Source organism: Taudactylus pleione, unplaced genomic scaffold, assembly GCF_031769625.1.
Source record: "Taudactylus pleione unplaced genomic scaffold, aTauple2 ptg001767l, whole genome shotgun sequence".
NCBI lineage: Eukaryota > Metazoa > Chordata > Amphibia > Anura > Myobatrachidae > Taudactylus > Taudactylus pleione.
The window spans coordinates 69,576-85,470 of NW_028286164.1; the positions used below are offsets into that span (position 1 = coordinate 69,576).

Sequence of the window (15,895 nt, forward strand, 5' to 3'; positions counted from 1 at the left end):
TATATCCCCATAGCCTCCAGCCTCATACACTAATACTATATCCCCATAGCCTCCAGCCTCACACACTAATAATACTATATCCCCATAGCTTCCAGCCTCATACACTAATAATACTATATCCCCATAGCCTCCAGCCTCACACACTAATAATACTGTATCCTCATAGCCTCCAGCCTCATACACCAATACTATATCCACATAGCCTCCAACCTCATACAGTAATACTATATCCCCATAGCCTCATACACTAATAATACTATATCCACATAGCTTCCAGCCTTATACACTAATACTACTATATCCCCATAGCCTCCTCATACACTAATGATGCTATATCCACATAGCCTCCAGCCTCATACACTAATGTTACTATATCCCCATAGCCTCTAGGCTCATACACTAATACTATATCCCCATAGCCTCCTCATACACTAATGATACTATATCCCCATAGCCTCCTCATACACTAATGATGCTATATCCACATAGCCTCCAGCCTCATACACTAATGTTACTATATCCCCATAGCCTCTAGGCTCATACACTAATACTATATCCCCATAGCCTCCTCATACACTAATGATGCTATATCCACATAGCCACCAGCCTCATACACTAATGTTACTATATCCCCATAGCCTCTAGGCTCATACACTAATACTATATCCCCATAGCCTCCTCATACACTAATGATACTATATCCCCATAGCCTCCAGCCTCATACACTAATATTATATCCCCATATCCTCCTCATACACTAATGATGCTATATCCACATAGCCTCTAGGCTCATACACTAATGTTACTATATCCCCATAGCCTCCAGCCTCATACACTAATACTATATCCCCATAGCCTCCTCATACACTAATGATGCTATATCCACATAGCATCCAGCCTCATACACTAATACTATATCCCCATAGCCTCCAGCCTCATACACTAATAATACTATATCCCCATAGCCTCATACACTAATGCTATATCCCCATAGCCTCCAGCCTCATACACTAATGTTACTATATCCCCATAGCGTCCATTCTCATAAACTAATAATACTATATCCCCATAGCCTCCAGCCTCATACACTAATAATACTATATCCCCAAAGCCTCCAGCCTCAAATACTAATGTTACTATATCCCCGTAGCCTCCAGCCTCATATACTAATGTTACTATATCACCATAGCCTCATACACTAATACTATATCCCCATAGCCTCCAGCCTCATACACTAATACTATATCCCCATAGCCTCCAGCCTCATACACTAATACTATATCCCCATAGCCTCCAGCCTCATACACTAATACTATATCCCCATAGCTTCCAGCCTCATACACTAATACTACTATATCCCCATAGCCTCCAGCCTCATACACTAATAATACTATATCCTCATACTATCCAGCCTCATACAATAATAATACTATATCCCCATAGCCTCCAGTCTCACACACTAATAATACTGTATCCTCATAGCCTCATACACTAATAATACTATATCCCCATAGCCTCCAACCTCATACAGTAATACTATATCCCCATAGCCTCATACACTAATAATACTATATCCACAAAGCTTCCAGCCTTATACACTAATACTACTATATCCCCATAGCCTCCTCATACACTAATGATGCTATATCCACATAGCCTCCAGCCTCATACACTAATGTTACTATATCCCCATAGCCTCTAGGCTCATACACTAATACTATATCCCCATAGCCTCCTCATACACTAATGATACTATATCCCCATAGCCTCCTCATACACTAATGTTACTATATCCCCATAGCCTCTAGGCTCATACACTAATACTATATCCCCATAGCCTCCTCATACACTAATGATACTATATCCCCATAGCCTCCAGCCTCATACACTAATACTATATCCCCATAGCCTCCTCATACACTAATGATACTATATCCCCATAGCATCCAGGCTCATACACTAATGTTACTATATCCCCATAGCCTCTAGGCTCATACACTAATACTATATCCCCATAGCCTCCAGCCTCATACACTAATACTATATCCCCATATCCTCCTTATACACTAATGTTACTATATCCCCATAGCCTCCAGCCTCATACACTAATAATACTATATCCCCATAGCCTCATACACTAATAATACTATATCCCCATAGCCTCCAGCCTCATACACTAATACTATATCCCCATAGCGTCCAGTCTCATACACTAATAATACTATATCCCCATAGCCTCCAGCCTCATACATTAATAATACTATATCCCCATAGCCTCCTCATACACTAATAATACTATATCCCCATAGCCTCCAGCCTCATACACTAATACTACTATATCCCCATAGCCTCCAGCCACTTACACTAATACTATATCCCCATAGCCTCCAGCCTCATACACTAATACTATATCCCCATAGCCTCCAGCCTCATACACTAATACTATATCCCCATAGCCTCATACACTAATAATACTATATCCCCATAGCCTCCAGCCTCATACACTAATACTATATCCCCATAGCCTCCAGCCTCATACACTAATACTATATCCCCATAGCCTCCAGCCTCATACACTAATACTATATCCCCATAGCCTCATACACTAATAATACTATATCCCCATAGCCTCCAGCCTCATACACTAATACTATATCCCCATAGCCTCCAGCCTCATATACTAATGTTACTATATCCCCATAGCCTCCAGCCTCATATACTAATGTTACTATATCACCATAGCCTCATACACTAATACTATATCCCCATAGTCTCCAGCCTCATACACTAATACTATATCCCCATAGCCACCAGTCTCATACAGTTATACTATATCCCCATAGCCTCCAGCCTCATACACTAATACTATATCCCCATAGCCTCCAGCCTCATACACTAATAATACTATATCCCCATACTATCCAGCCTCATACAGTAATACTATATCCCCATAGCATCCAGCCTCATACACTAATAATACTATATCCCCATAGCCTCATACACTAATGTTACTATATCCCCATAGCCTCCAGCCTCATACACTAATACTATATCCCCATAGCCTCCAGCCTCATACACTAATGATACTATATCCCCATAGCCTCCAGCCTCATACACTAATAATACTATATCCCCATAGCTTCCAGCCTCATACACTAATACTATATCCCCATAGCTTCCAGCCTCACACACTAATAATACTGTATCCTCATAGCCTCCAGCCTCATACATTAATACTATATCCCCATAGCATCCAGCCTCATACACTAATAATACTATATCCCCATAGTCTCCAGCCTCACACACTAATAATACTATATCCCCATAGCCTCCAGACTCATACAGTAATACTATATCCCCATAGCATCCAGCCTCATACACTAATACTATATCCCCATAGCCTCCAGCCTCATACACTAATAATACTATATCCCCATAGTCTCCAGCCTCATACACTAATACTATATCCCCATAGCCACCAGTCTCATACAGTAATACTATATCCCCATAGCCTCCAGCCTCATACACTAATACTATATCCCCATAGCCTCCAGCCTCATACACTAATAATACTATATCCCCATACTATCCAGCCTCATACAGTAATACTATATCCCCATAGCATCCAGCCTCATACACTAATAATACTATATCCCCATAGCCTCATACACTAATGTTACTATATCCCCATAGCCTCCAGCCTCATACACTAATACTATATCCCCATAGCCTCCAGCCTCATACACTAATGATACTATATCCCCATAGCCTCCAGCCTCATACACTAATAATACTATATCCCCATAGCTTCCAGCCTCATACACTAATACTATATCCCCATAGCTTCCAGCCTCACACACTAATAGTACTGTATCCTCATAGCCTCCAGCCTCATACATTAATACTATATCCCCATAGCATCCAGCCTCATACACTAATAATACTATATCCCCATAGCCTCCAGCCTCACACACTAATAATACTATATCCCCATAGCCTCCAGCCTCATACACTAATAGTGTATCCCCATAGCATCCAGCCTCATACACTAATACTGTATCCCCATAGCCTCCAGCCTCATACACTAATAATACTGTATCCTCATAGCCTCCAGCCTCATACACTAATAATACTATATCCTCATAGCCTCCAGCCTCATACACTAATAATACTATATCCCCATAGCCTCCTCATACACTAATACTATATCCCCATAGTCTCCAGCCTCATACACTAATACTATATCCCCATAGCCTCCTCATACACTAATAATACTATATCCCCATACCATCCAGCCTCATACACCAATACTATATCCACATAGCCTCCAACCTCATATACTAATAATACTATAGCCCCATAGCCTCTAGCCTCATACACTAATACTATATCCCCATAGCCTCCAGCCTCATATACTAATAATACTATAGCCCCATAACCTCCAGCCTCATACACTAATACTATATCCCCATAGCCTCCAGCCTCATACACTAATACTATATCCCCATAGCCTCCAGCCTCACACACTAATAATACTATATCCCCATAGCCTCCAGCCTCACACACTAATAATACTATATCCCCATAGCCTCCAGCCTCACACACTAATAATACTATATCCACATAGCCTCCAACCTCATACAGTAATACTATATCCCCATAGCCTCATACACTAATAATATTATATCCCCATAGATTCCAGCCTCACACACTAATAATACTATATCCCCATAGCCTCCAGCCTCACACACTAATAATACTGTATCCTCATAGCCTCCAGCCTCATACACCAATACTATATCCACATAGCCTCCAACCTCATACAGTAATACTATATCCCCATAGCCTCATACACTAATAATACTATATCCCCATAGCTTCCAGCCTTATACACTAATACTACTATATCCCCATAGCCACCAGCCTCATACACTAATAATACTATATCCCCATAGCCTCCAGCCTCATACACTAATAATACTATATCCCCATAGCTTCCAGCCTCATACACTAATAATACTATATCCCCATAGCCTCCAGCCTCACACACTAATAATACTGTATCCTCATAGCCTCCAGCCTCATACACCAATACTATATTCACATAGCCTCCAACCTCATACAGTAATACTATATCCCCATAGCCTCATACACTAATAATACTATATCCACATAGCTTCCAGCCTTATACACTAATACTACTATATCCCCATAGCCTCCTCATACACTAATGATGCTATATCCACATAGCCTCCAGCCTCATACACTAATGTTACTATATCCCCATAGCCTCTAGGCTCATACACTAATACTATATCCCCATAGCCTCCTCATACACTAATGATGCTATATCCACATAGCCTCCAGCCTCATACACTAATGTTACTATATCCCCATAGCCTCTAGGCTCATACACTAATACTATATCCCCATAGCCTCCTCATACACTAATGATACTATATCCCCATAGCCTCCAGCCTCATACACTAATATTATATCCCCATATCCTCCTCATACACTAATGATGCTATATCCACATAGCCTCTAGGTTCATACACTAATGTTACTATATCCCCATAGCCTCCAGCCTCATACACTAATACTATATCCCCATAGCCTCCTCATACACTAATGATGCTATATCCACATAGCATCCAGCCTCATACACTAATACTATATCCCCATAGCCTCCAGCCTCATACACTAATAATACTATATCCCCATAGCCTCATACACTAATGCTATATCCCCATAGCCTCCAGCCTCATACACTAATACTATATCCCCATAGCCTCCAGCCTCATATACTAATAATACTATAGCCCCATAGCCTCCAGCCTCATACACTAATACTATATCCCCATAGCCTCCAGCCTCATACACTAATACTATATCCCCATAGCCTCCAGCCTCATACACTAATAATACTATATCCCCATAGCCTCATACACTAATGCTATATCCCCATAGCCTCCAGCCTCATACACTAATACTATATCCCCATAGCCTCCAGCCTCATACACTAATAATACTATATCCCCATAGTCTCCAGCCTCACACACTAATAATACTGTATCCTCATAGCCTCCAGCCTCATACATTAATACTATATCCCCATAGCATCCAGCCTCATACACTAATAATACTATATCCCCATAGTCTCCAGCCTCACACACTAATAATACTATATCCCCATAGCCTCCAGACTCATACAGTAATACTATATCCCCATAGCCTCCAGCCTCATACACTAATACTATATCCCCATAGCCTCCAGCCTCATACACTAATAATACTATATCCCCATAGTCTCCAGCCTCATACACTAATACTATATCCCCATAGCCACCAGTCTCATACAGTAATACTATATCCCCATAGCCTCCAGCCTCATACACTAATACTATATCCCCATAGCCTCCAGCCTCATACACTAATAATTCTATATCCCCATACTATCCAGCCTCATACAGTAATACTATATCCCCATAGCATCCAGCCTCATACACTAATAATACTATATCCCCATAGCCTCATACACTAATGTTACTATATCCCCATAGCCTCCAGACTCATACAGTAATACTATATCCCCATAGCATCCAGCCTCATACACTAATACTATATCCCCATAGCCTCCAGCCTCATACACTAATAATACTATATCCCCATAGTCTCCAGCCTCATACACTAATACTATATCCCCATAGCCACCAGTCTCATACACTAATGATACTATATCCCCATAGCCTCCAGCCTCATACACTAATAATACTATATCCCCATAGCTTCCAGCCTCATACACTAATACTATATCCCCATAGCTTCCAGCCTCACACACTAATAATACTGTATCCTCATAGCCTCCAGCCTCATACATTAATACTATATCCCCATAGCATCCAGCCTCATACACTAATAATACTATATCCCCATAGCCTCCAGCCTCACACACTAATAATACTATATCCCCATAGCCTCCAGCCTCATACACTAATAGTGTATCCCCATAGCATCCAGCCTCATACACTAATACTGTATCCCCATAGCCTCCAGCCTCATACACTAATAATACTGTATCCTCATAGCCTCCAGCCTCATACACTAATAATACTATATCCTCATAGCCTCCAGCCTCATACACTAATAATACTATATCCCCATAGCCTCCTCATACACTAATACTATATCCCCATAGTCTCCAGCCTCATACACTAATACTATATCCCCATAGCCTCCTCATACACTAATAATACTATATCCCCATACCATCCAGCCTCATACACCAATACTATATCCACATAGCCTCCAACCTCATATACTAATAATACTATAGCCCCATAGCCTCTAGCCTCATACACTAATACTATATCCCCATAGCCTCCAGCCTCATATACTAATAATACTATAGCCCCATAGCCTCCAGCCTCATACACTAATACTATATCCCCATAGCCTCCAGCCTCACACACTAATAATACTATATCCCCATAGCTTCCAGCCTCATACACTAATAATACTATATCCCCATAGCCTCCAGCCTCACACACTAATAATACTGTATCCTCATAGCCTCCAGCCTCATACACCAATACTATATCCACATAGCCTCCAACCTCATACAGTAATACTATATCCCCATAGCCTCATACACTAATAATACTATATCCACATAGCTTCCAGCCTTATACACTAATACTACTATATCCCCATAGCCTCCTCATACACTAATGATGCTATATCCACATAGCCTCCAGCCTCATACACTAATGTTACTATATCCCCATAGCCTCTAGGCTCATACACTAATACTATATCCCCATAGCCTCCTCATACACTAATGATACTATATCCCCATAGCCTCCTCATACACTAATGATGCTATATCCACATAGCCTCTAGGCTCATACACTAATGTTACTATATCCCCATAGCCTCTAGGCTCATACACTAATACTATATCCCCATAGCCTCCTCATACACTAATGATGCTATATCCACATAGCATCCAGCCTCATACACTAATGTTACTATATCCCCATAGCCTCTAGGCTCATACACTAATAATACTATATCCCCATAGCCTCATACACTAATGCTATATCCCCATAGCCTCCAGCCTCATACACTAATGTTACTATATCCCCATAGCGTCCATTCTCATAAACTAATAATACTATATCCCCATAGCCTCCAGCCTCATACACTAATAATACTATATCCCCAAAGCCTCCAGCCTCAAATACTAATGTTACTATATCCCCGTAGCCTCCAGCCTCATATACTAATGTTACTATATCACCATAGCCTCATACACTAATACTATATCCCCATAGCCTCCAGCCTCATACACTAATACTATATCCCCATAGCCTCCAGCCTCATACACTAATACTATATCCCCATAGCCTCCAGCCTCATACACTAATACTATATCCCCATAGCTTCCAGCCTCATACACTAATACTACTATATCCCCATAGCCTCCAGCCTCATACACTAATAATACTATATCCTCATACTATCCAGCCTCATACAATAATAATACTATATCCCCATAGCCTCCAGTCTCACACACTAATAATACTGTATCCTCATAGCCTCATACACTAATAATACTATATCCCCATAGCCTCCAACCTCATACAGTAATACTATATCCCCATAGCCTCATACACTAATAATACTATATCCACAAAGCTTCCAGCCTTATACACTAATACTACTATATCCCCATAGCCTCCTCATACACTAATGATGCTATATCCACATAGCCTCCAGCCTCATACACTAATGTTACTATATCCCCATAGCCTCTAGGCTCATACACTAATACTATATCCCCATAGCCTCCTCATACACTAATGATACTATATCCCCATAGCCTCCTCATACACTAATGTTACTATATCCCCATAGCCTCTAGGCTCATACACTAATACTATATCCCCATAGCCTCCTCATACACTAATGATACTATATCCCCATAGCCTCCAGCCTCATACATTAATACTATATCCCCATAGCCTCCTCATACACTAATGATACTATATCCCCATAGCATCCAGGCTCATACACTAATGTTACTATATCCCCATAGCCTCTAGGCTCATACACTAATACTATATCCCCATAGCCTCCAGCCTCATACACTAATACTATATCCCCATATCCTCCTTATACACTAATGTTACTATATCCCCATAGCCTCCAGCCTCATACACTAATAATACTATATCCCCATAGCCTCATACACTAATAATACTATATCCCCATAGCCTCCAGCCTCATACACTAATACTATATCCCCATAGCGTCCAGTCTCATACACTAATAATACTATATCCCCATAGCCTCCAGCCTCATACATTAATAATACTATATCCCCATAGCCTCCTCATACACTAATAATACTATATCCCCATAGCCTCCAGCCTCATACACTAATACTACTATATCCCCATAGCCTCCAGCCACTTACACTAATACTATATCCCCATAGCCTCCAGCCTCATACACTAATACTATATCCCCATAGCCTCCAGCCTCATACACTAATACTATATCCCCATAGCCTCATACACTAATAATACTATATCCCCATAGCCTCCAGCCTCATACACTAATACTATATCCCCATAGCCTCCAGCCTCATACACTAATACTATATCCCCATAGCCTCCAGCCTCATACACTAATACTATATCCCCATAACCTCATACACTAATAATACTATATCCCCATAGCCTCCAGCCTCATACACTAATACTATATCCCCATAGCCTCCAGCCTCATATACTAATGTTACTATATCCCCATAGCCTCCAGCCTCATATACTAATGTTACTATATCACCATAGCCTCATACACTAATACTATATCCCCATAGCCTCCAGCCTCATACACTAATACTATATCCCCATAGCCTCCAGCCTCATACACTAATACTATATCCCCATAGCCTCCAGCCTCATACACTAATACTATATCCCCATAGTTTCCAGCGTCATACACTAATACTACTATATCCCCATAGCCTCCAGCCTCATGCACTAATAATACTGTATCCTCATAGCCTCCAGCCTCATACACCAATACTATATCCACATAGCCTCCAACCTCATACAGTAATACAATATCCCCATAGCCTCATACACTAATAATACTATATCCACATAGCTTCCAGCCTTATACACTAATACAACTATATCCCCATAGCCTCCTCATACACTAATGATGCTATATCCACATAGCCTCCAGCCTCATACACTAATGTTACTATATCCCCATAGCCTCTAGGCTCATACACTAATACTATATCCCCATAGCCTCCTCATACACTAATGATACTATATCCCCATAGCCTCCAGCCTCATACACTAATGTTACTATATCCCCATAGCCTCTAGGCTCATATACTAATACTATATCCCCATAGCCTCCTCATACACTAATGATACTATATCCCCATAGCCTCCAGCCTCATACACTAATACTATATCCCCATAGCCTCCAGCCTCATACACTAATACTATATCCCCATATCCTCCTCATACACTAATGATACTATATCCCCATAGCCTCCAGCCTCATACACTAATACTATATCCCCATATCCTCCTCATACACTAATGATACTATATCCCCATAGCCTCCAGCCTCATACACTAATGTTACTATATCCCCATAGCCTCCAGCCTCATACACTAATAATACTATATCCCCATAGCCTCATACACTAATAATACTATATCCCCATAGCCTCATACACTAATAATACTATATCCCCATAGCCTCATACACTAATAATACTATATCCCCATAGCCTCCAGCCTCATACACTAATACTATATCCCCATAGCGTCCAGTCTCATACACTAATAATACTATATCCCCATAGCCTCATACACTAATAATACTATATCCCCATAGCCTCCAGCCTCATACACTAATACTATATCCCCATAGCGTCCAGCCTCTTACACTAATAATACTATATCCCCATAGCCTCATACACTAATAATACTATATCCCCATAGCCTCCAGCCTCATACACTAATAATACTATATCCCCATAGCCTCCAGCCTCATACACTAATAATACTATATCCCCATAGCCTCCTCGTACACTAATAATACTATATCCCCATAGCCTCCAGCCTCATACACTAATACTACTATATCCCCATAGCATCCAGCCTCATACACTAATACTATATCCCCATAGCCTCCAGCCTCATACACTAATACTATATCCCCATAGCCTCCAGCCTCATACACTAATACTATATCCCCATAGCCTCATACACTAATAATACTATATCCCCATAGCCTCCAGCCTCATACACTAATACTATATCCCCATAGCCTCATACACTAATAATACTATATCCCCATAGCCTCATACACTAATAATACTATATCCCCATAGCCTCATACACTAATAATACTATATCCCCATAGCCTCCAGCCTCATACACTAATACTATATCCCCATAGCGTCCAGTCTCATACACTAATACTATATCCCCATAGCCTCCAGCCTCATACACTAATATTATATCCCCATAGCCTCCTCATACACTAATGATACTATATCCCCATAGCATCCAGCCTCATACACTAATGTTACTATATCCCCATAGCCTCTAGGCTCATACACTAATACTATATCCCCATAGCCTCCAGCCTCATACACTAATACTATATCCCCATATCCTCCTCATACACTAATGTTACTATATCCCCAGAGCCTCTAGGCTCATACACTAATGTTACTATATCCCCATAGCCTCATACACTAATAATACTATATCCCCATAGCCTCATACACTAATAATACTATATCCCCATAGCCTCATACACTAATAATACTATATCCCCATAGCCTCCAGCCTCATACACTAATACTATATCCCCATAGCGTCCAGTCTCATACACTAATAATACTATATCCCCATAGCCTCATACACTAATAATACTATATCCCCATAGCTTCCAGCCTCATACACTAATACTATATCCCCATAGCGTCCAGCCTCATACAATAATACTATATCCCCATAGCCTCATACACTAATAATACTATATCCCCATAGCTTCCAGCCTCATACACTAATACTATATCCCCATAGCGTCCAGTCTCATACACTAATAATACTATATCCCCATAGCCTCATACACTAATAATACTATATCCCCATAGCCTCATACACTAATACTATATCCCCATAGCCTCCAGCCTCATACACTAATACTATATCCCCATAGCCTCATACACTAATACTATATCCCCATAGCCTCATACACTAATACTATATCCCCATAGCCTCCAGCCTCATACACTAATACTATATCCCCATAGCCTCATACACTAATACTATATCCCCATAGCCTCATACACTAATAATACTATATCCCCATAGCCTCATACACTAATACTATATCCCCATAGCCTCATACACTAATACTATATCCCCATAGCCTCATACACTAATACTATATCCCCATAGCCTCATACACTAATACTATATCCCCATAGCCTCATACACTAATACTATATCCCCATAGCCTCCAGCCTCATACAGTAGTAATAATAATAACAGTGAGAGAAATACTATTAGTAATAGTAATAATAAGTCACCTCTCCCAGTAACAAAGCCTCGGGGGGAGGCGGAAGAGGTCCCCGGGCACAGCAGCCATATAGCACAAACCTCCGGGTGTTTCTGCTCGCTGCAGACTACAACAAAATGTCCGCTGTGTCTTGTACTTAGGGCTGCGACTGATACACAAAATGGCCGCCCTCCTTTAAAACTGAGGACAAGGTAACACAATGTGTTTTTGCTCTCTTTTCCTGTCGCTGTAATGAGGATCTGTGACTTTGTGTCACTTGTGTCCTCTGTACGGGGGCCGCCATTTTCTGTGTGACTCCAGAGCAGCAGCAGCGGCCGCCTCTCTCTTGTCCCCGGCACTGTTGCTATGGATACGCGGCCATTTTGTTGTGGTCTGTAGCACACCACTATAGTAACATTATTGTTCTTACTGCCAGAATGAAATACCAGCAATGAGATTCATCACTCAGCAAGTTACAGTACAGTCATCACTATAATACATTATATAATATATATATATATATATATATATATATATGGTAATATTTGCTGTCTCTCCTCTTCTCCCCGTCTCTCAACATTGTAATTATCGTCATATCGTCCATCTCTTCCCTGTCGCTGACCTCGGACCGTTAAACGCTCGCTTTGTTCGGCTGACTAGATGGGCTTCTGGTGCTCTCGGGATGGCCATCGTCCATTATTGCTTTGTCACCATCGATACTCCCCCACCCGTGGCCGATGGTCTGCACCGATGGTAGAGTGTGTGTTGATTTTTTTATTAAATGTTTTTAAAAAGTAGCAGGAGAACAGCGCATAGCTCCACCCCCCGATTAATCGCTAGGACTCCTCCCTTGTGCCCGGCTTGGCCCAACGTCGCCTGTGCCGCCGACGCAGGCTCTGACAGGTAGGGGATGTTCAATGATTCATTCATTACTATATGGCGGTCATATGCATTGTGTGTTCCGTGGAAATCCCTATTCTACGCTCCACGTATGCATATTAACCCCTGCACCACCAATGTACCCAATGCCACCAACGTACTCGCCCATCAATGGCTAATATCCTCCGCCCCCACAATGTACCCACTGCCCCAGCCAAAGTAGCACAATGCAAGTTGTCCCCCAATTGTTTAAAATTATAAATAAATGTATTTAGAAGACATTAAAAACATATAAACTAATTAAAATAATTAAACTGGTAAAACATTAAAACTTTCCATTTTTAAAGTCAACTTTTTTGTTCTGTTTCCCCACAGAAATGACCAGTGGAAGAGAGCGCCAATTTATCACCGGTTTTCTCGAGCGGTATCGCGACCAGGAGCCGCAGCGAGCTTCCCAAGTGCTCATGGTCGAGAGTGTCCCTGGGGAGCAGCAAGAGGACACCGCTGAAACCGGACTAACGTCCTCTTTGGATGAGGTAAGAACAGACATAGGGCCTGAGTCAGAGCCGCTCGCAGCTGGCGAGCGCTCGCTCTGAATCAGGGCGTTTTTTTGTTTTTTCTTCAGGCCACTCGCTAAGCTGTGGGTGATCACAAACAGCTTTTGCGAGCGGCCTGGAGCCCGTCGCGATTATCACAACCATCGGGCTTGCGAGGAGACCCTGTGGTAGGGTTTCAGCTCTCGCAAGCCCGAGTGGACTCCGTGCTCTAATAGAGCAGGAAGTCTACTACTGACATCACGAGTGATGTCAGTAGGGCCGCCCACAAACGCCAGGCGTTCCTAAGAAAACGCCTCCGTTTGCCTAACCACCCCTCCTCCTCGCCTTCAAAACGGGGCGAGCTGTCAATCAACATCAACAGCCGCCCCGTCTTGTAGCGAGACCCGTAGCGTCGGAGCAGCCTTTGCTGGATGGACCTCGCGCATGTGCACGCCGGAGCTGGCGCATGCACAGTGGGGGACAATCGACCTGATTGCGAGCGGGTCTGAATCAGGCCCAGAGTGCATACACACCATGACAAATGTTTTTTAAAAGTTCAGTAGTCCACAGTTGTCCATATCACACCTGTTGACTCCAAAACTGCAGATGGGGCCACAGAGGGCATTTGCAACGTCTCCTGTGGTTGGTCCAGGTCGTCTGCCATGGCTGTGTCTACTAGACCTAATTCAGACCCGCTCGGGAGCGCTGAGCGCTTGCAAGCGGGTTGATGTTGGCCCAGTGCACATGTGCACGACGGACCCGGCTCCGTCGTGCGCATGTGCAAGACCCGGATAGCGACGGCCAAGCAGTCGCTATGGGTCGCGCACCAAAGGGGGCGTGCTGTCGATGGTGAGTGACCACGCCCCCCTTTGGTGGGTGTGCCGGGGGCGTGGCTGCCCAGACGGATGCGTTCCTATGGGAACGCCTACCGTCTGGTGCCGGCCCCACTGACATCAAAAGTGATGTCAGTGGGAGTGCTCTCGGCTCTGATAGAGCCGAAAGCACTCCAGGGCTTGCGGCAACCAGACCCTACCACAAGGGTCTCGTCGCTAGCCCGATGGTCGCAATGGTCTTGACCATTGCGACCATCTTTTTGGCCGCTTGCTATAGCTATGGGTGGTCACCCACAGCTATGCGAGCGGCCAGGAGGCCGCTGTAAAAGAGAGAAGGACGGCCTTGATTCAGAGCGAGCGCTCTGAAAGAGCATCCGGCTCTGAATCAGGCCCACTGTCCTCTGTTGTATAGATGAAGTTTTTCGGAGGTAATTGTGGAGGACACAGCAGGGCCAAGACGACGCAATCTATTTTGTCCACACGTAGATTTGCAGCCGTATGGAAGATTCTGAATCGGTTGCTTAGAATGCCAAAAGGTGTTCTCCACTATCCTGCGCGCCCTGGATAGACGGTAATTGAAGATGCGCTTTTCTTTCGTCAGGCCTCTTTGCGCATACGGCTTCAGTAAGTGTTCAGGGAGAGAGCAAATGCCTTGTTAGCCACAAAAACGTAAAATAGGCCGCTCATTGCTTCCGCTGTAGTTGGCAAATTCAGATAGTTGGTTTTAAGTCTCTCATAGAAGAGGGTTTGTTTAAATGACCCTCCATCAAAAGCGCGGGCATTTTAGCCCACATCAACAAAAATAAACTCATAATTGGCGTTCACCACCGCCATGAGGATCCGCTGTGGGCAGGTGGGTTAACGCGTATATGTTTGCCATCACTGCCTCCTCCGCAGTTGGGGAAATTCCACCTACGTTCAAATTCCTCAGCAATGGTTTGCCATTAAGAAATAAAAAATATTAGAAGACATGTTATTAACATTAATCTTTTCTCTCTCTCCTCCAACAGCCTAGAACACCAGACCTCGACCTCA

The 15,895-nt window shown here is 42.7% G+C and overlaps 1 protein-coding gene across 1 annotated transcript in view; it reads right to left on the bottom strand.

Annotated features, from left to right (window-relative positions):
- The window catches only part of LOC148439464 (uncharacterized), a 34,756-nt gene extending 22,031 nt beyond the window's left edge, over nucleotides 1–12,725 (bottom strand). Inside the window, exon 1 of the mRNA XM_088464714.1 lies at nucleotides 12,644–12,725. The gene's annotated coding sequence lies outside the window, so the exon portion shown is untranslated. The remainder of the gene's footprint in view (nucleotides 1–12,643) is intronic.
- Nucleotides 12,726–15,895: the final 3,170 nt, after the last annotated feature.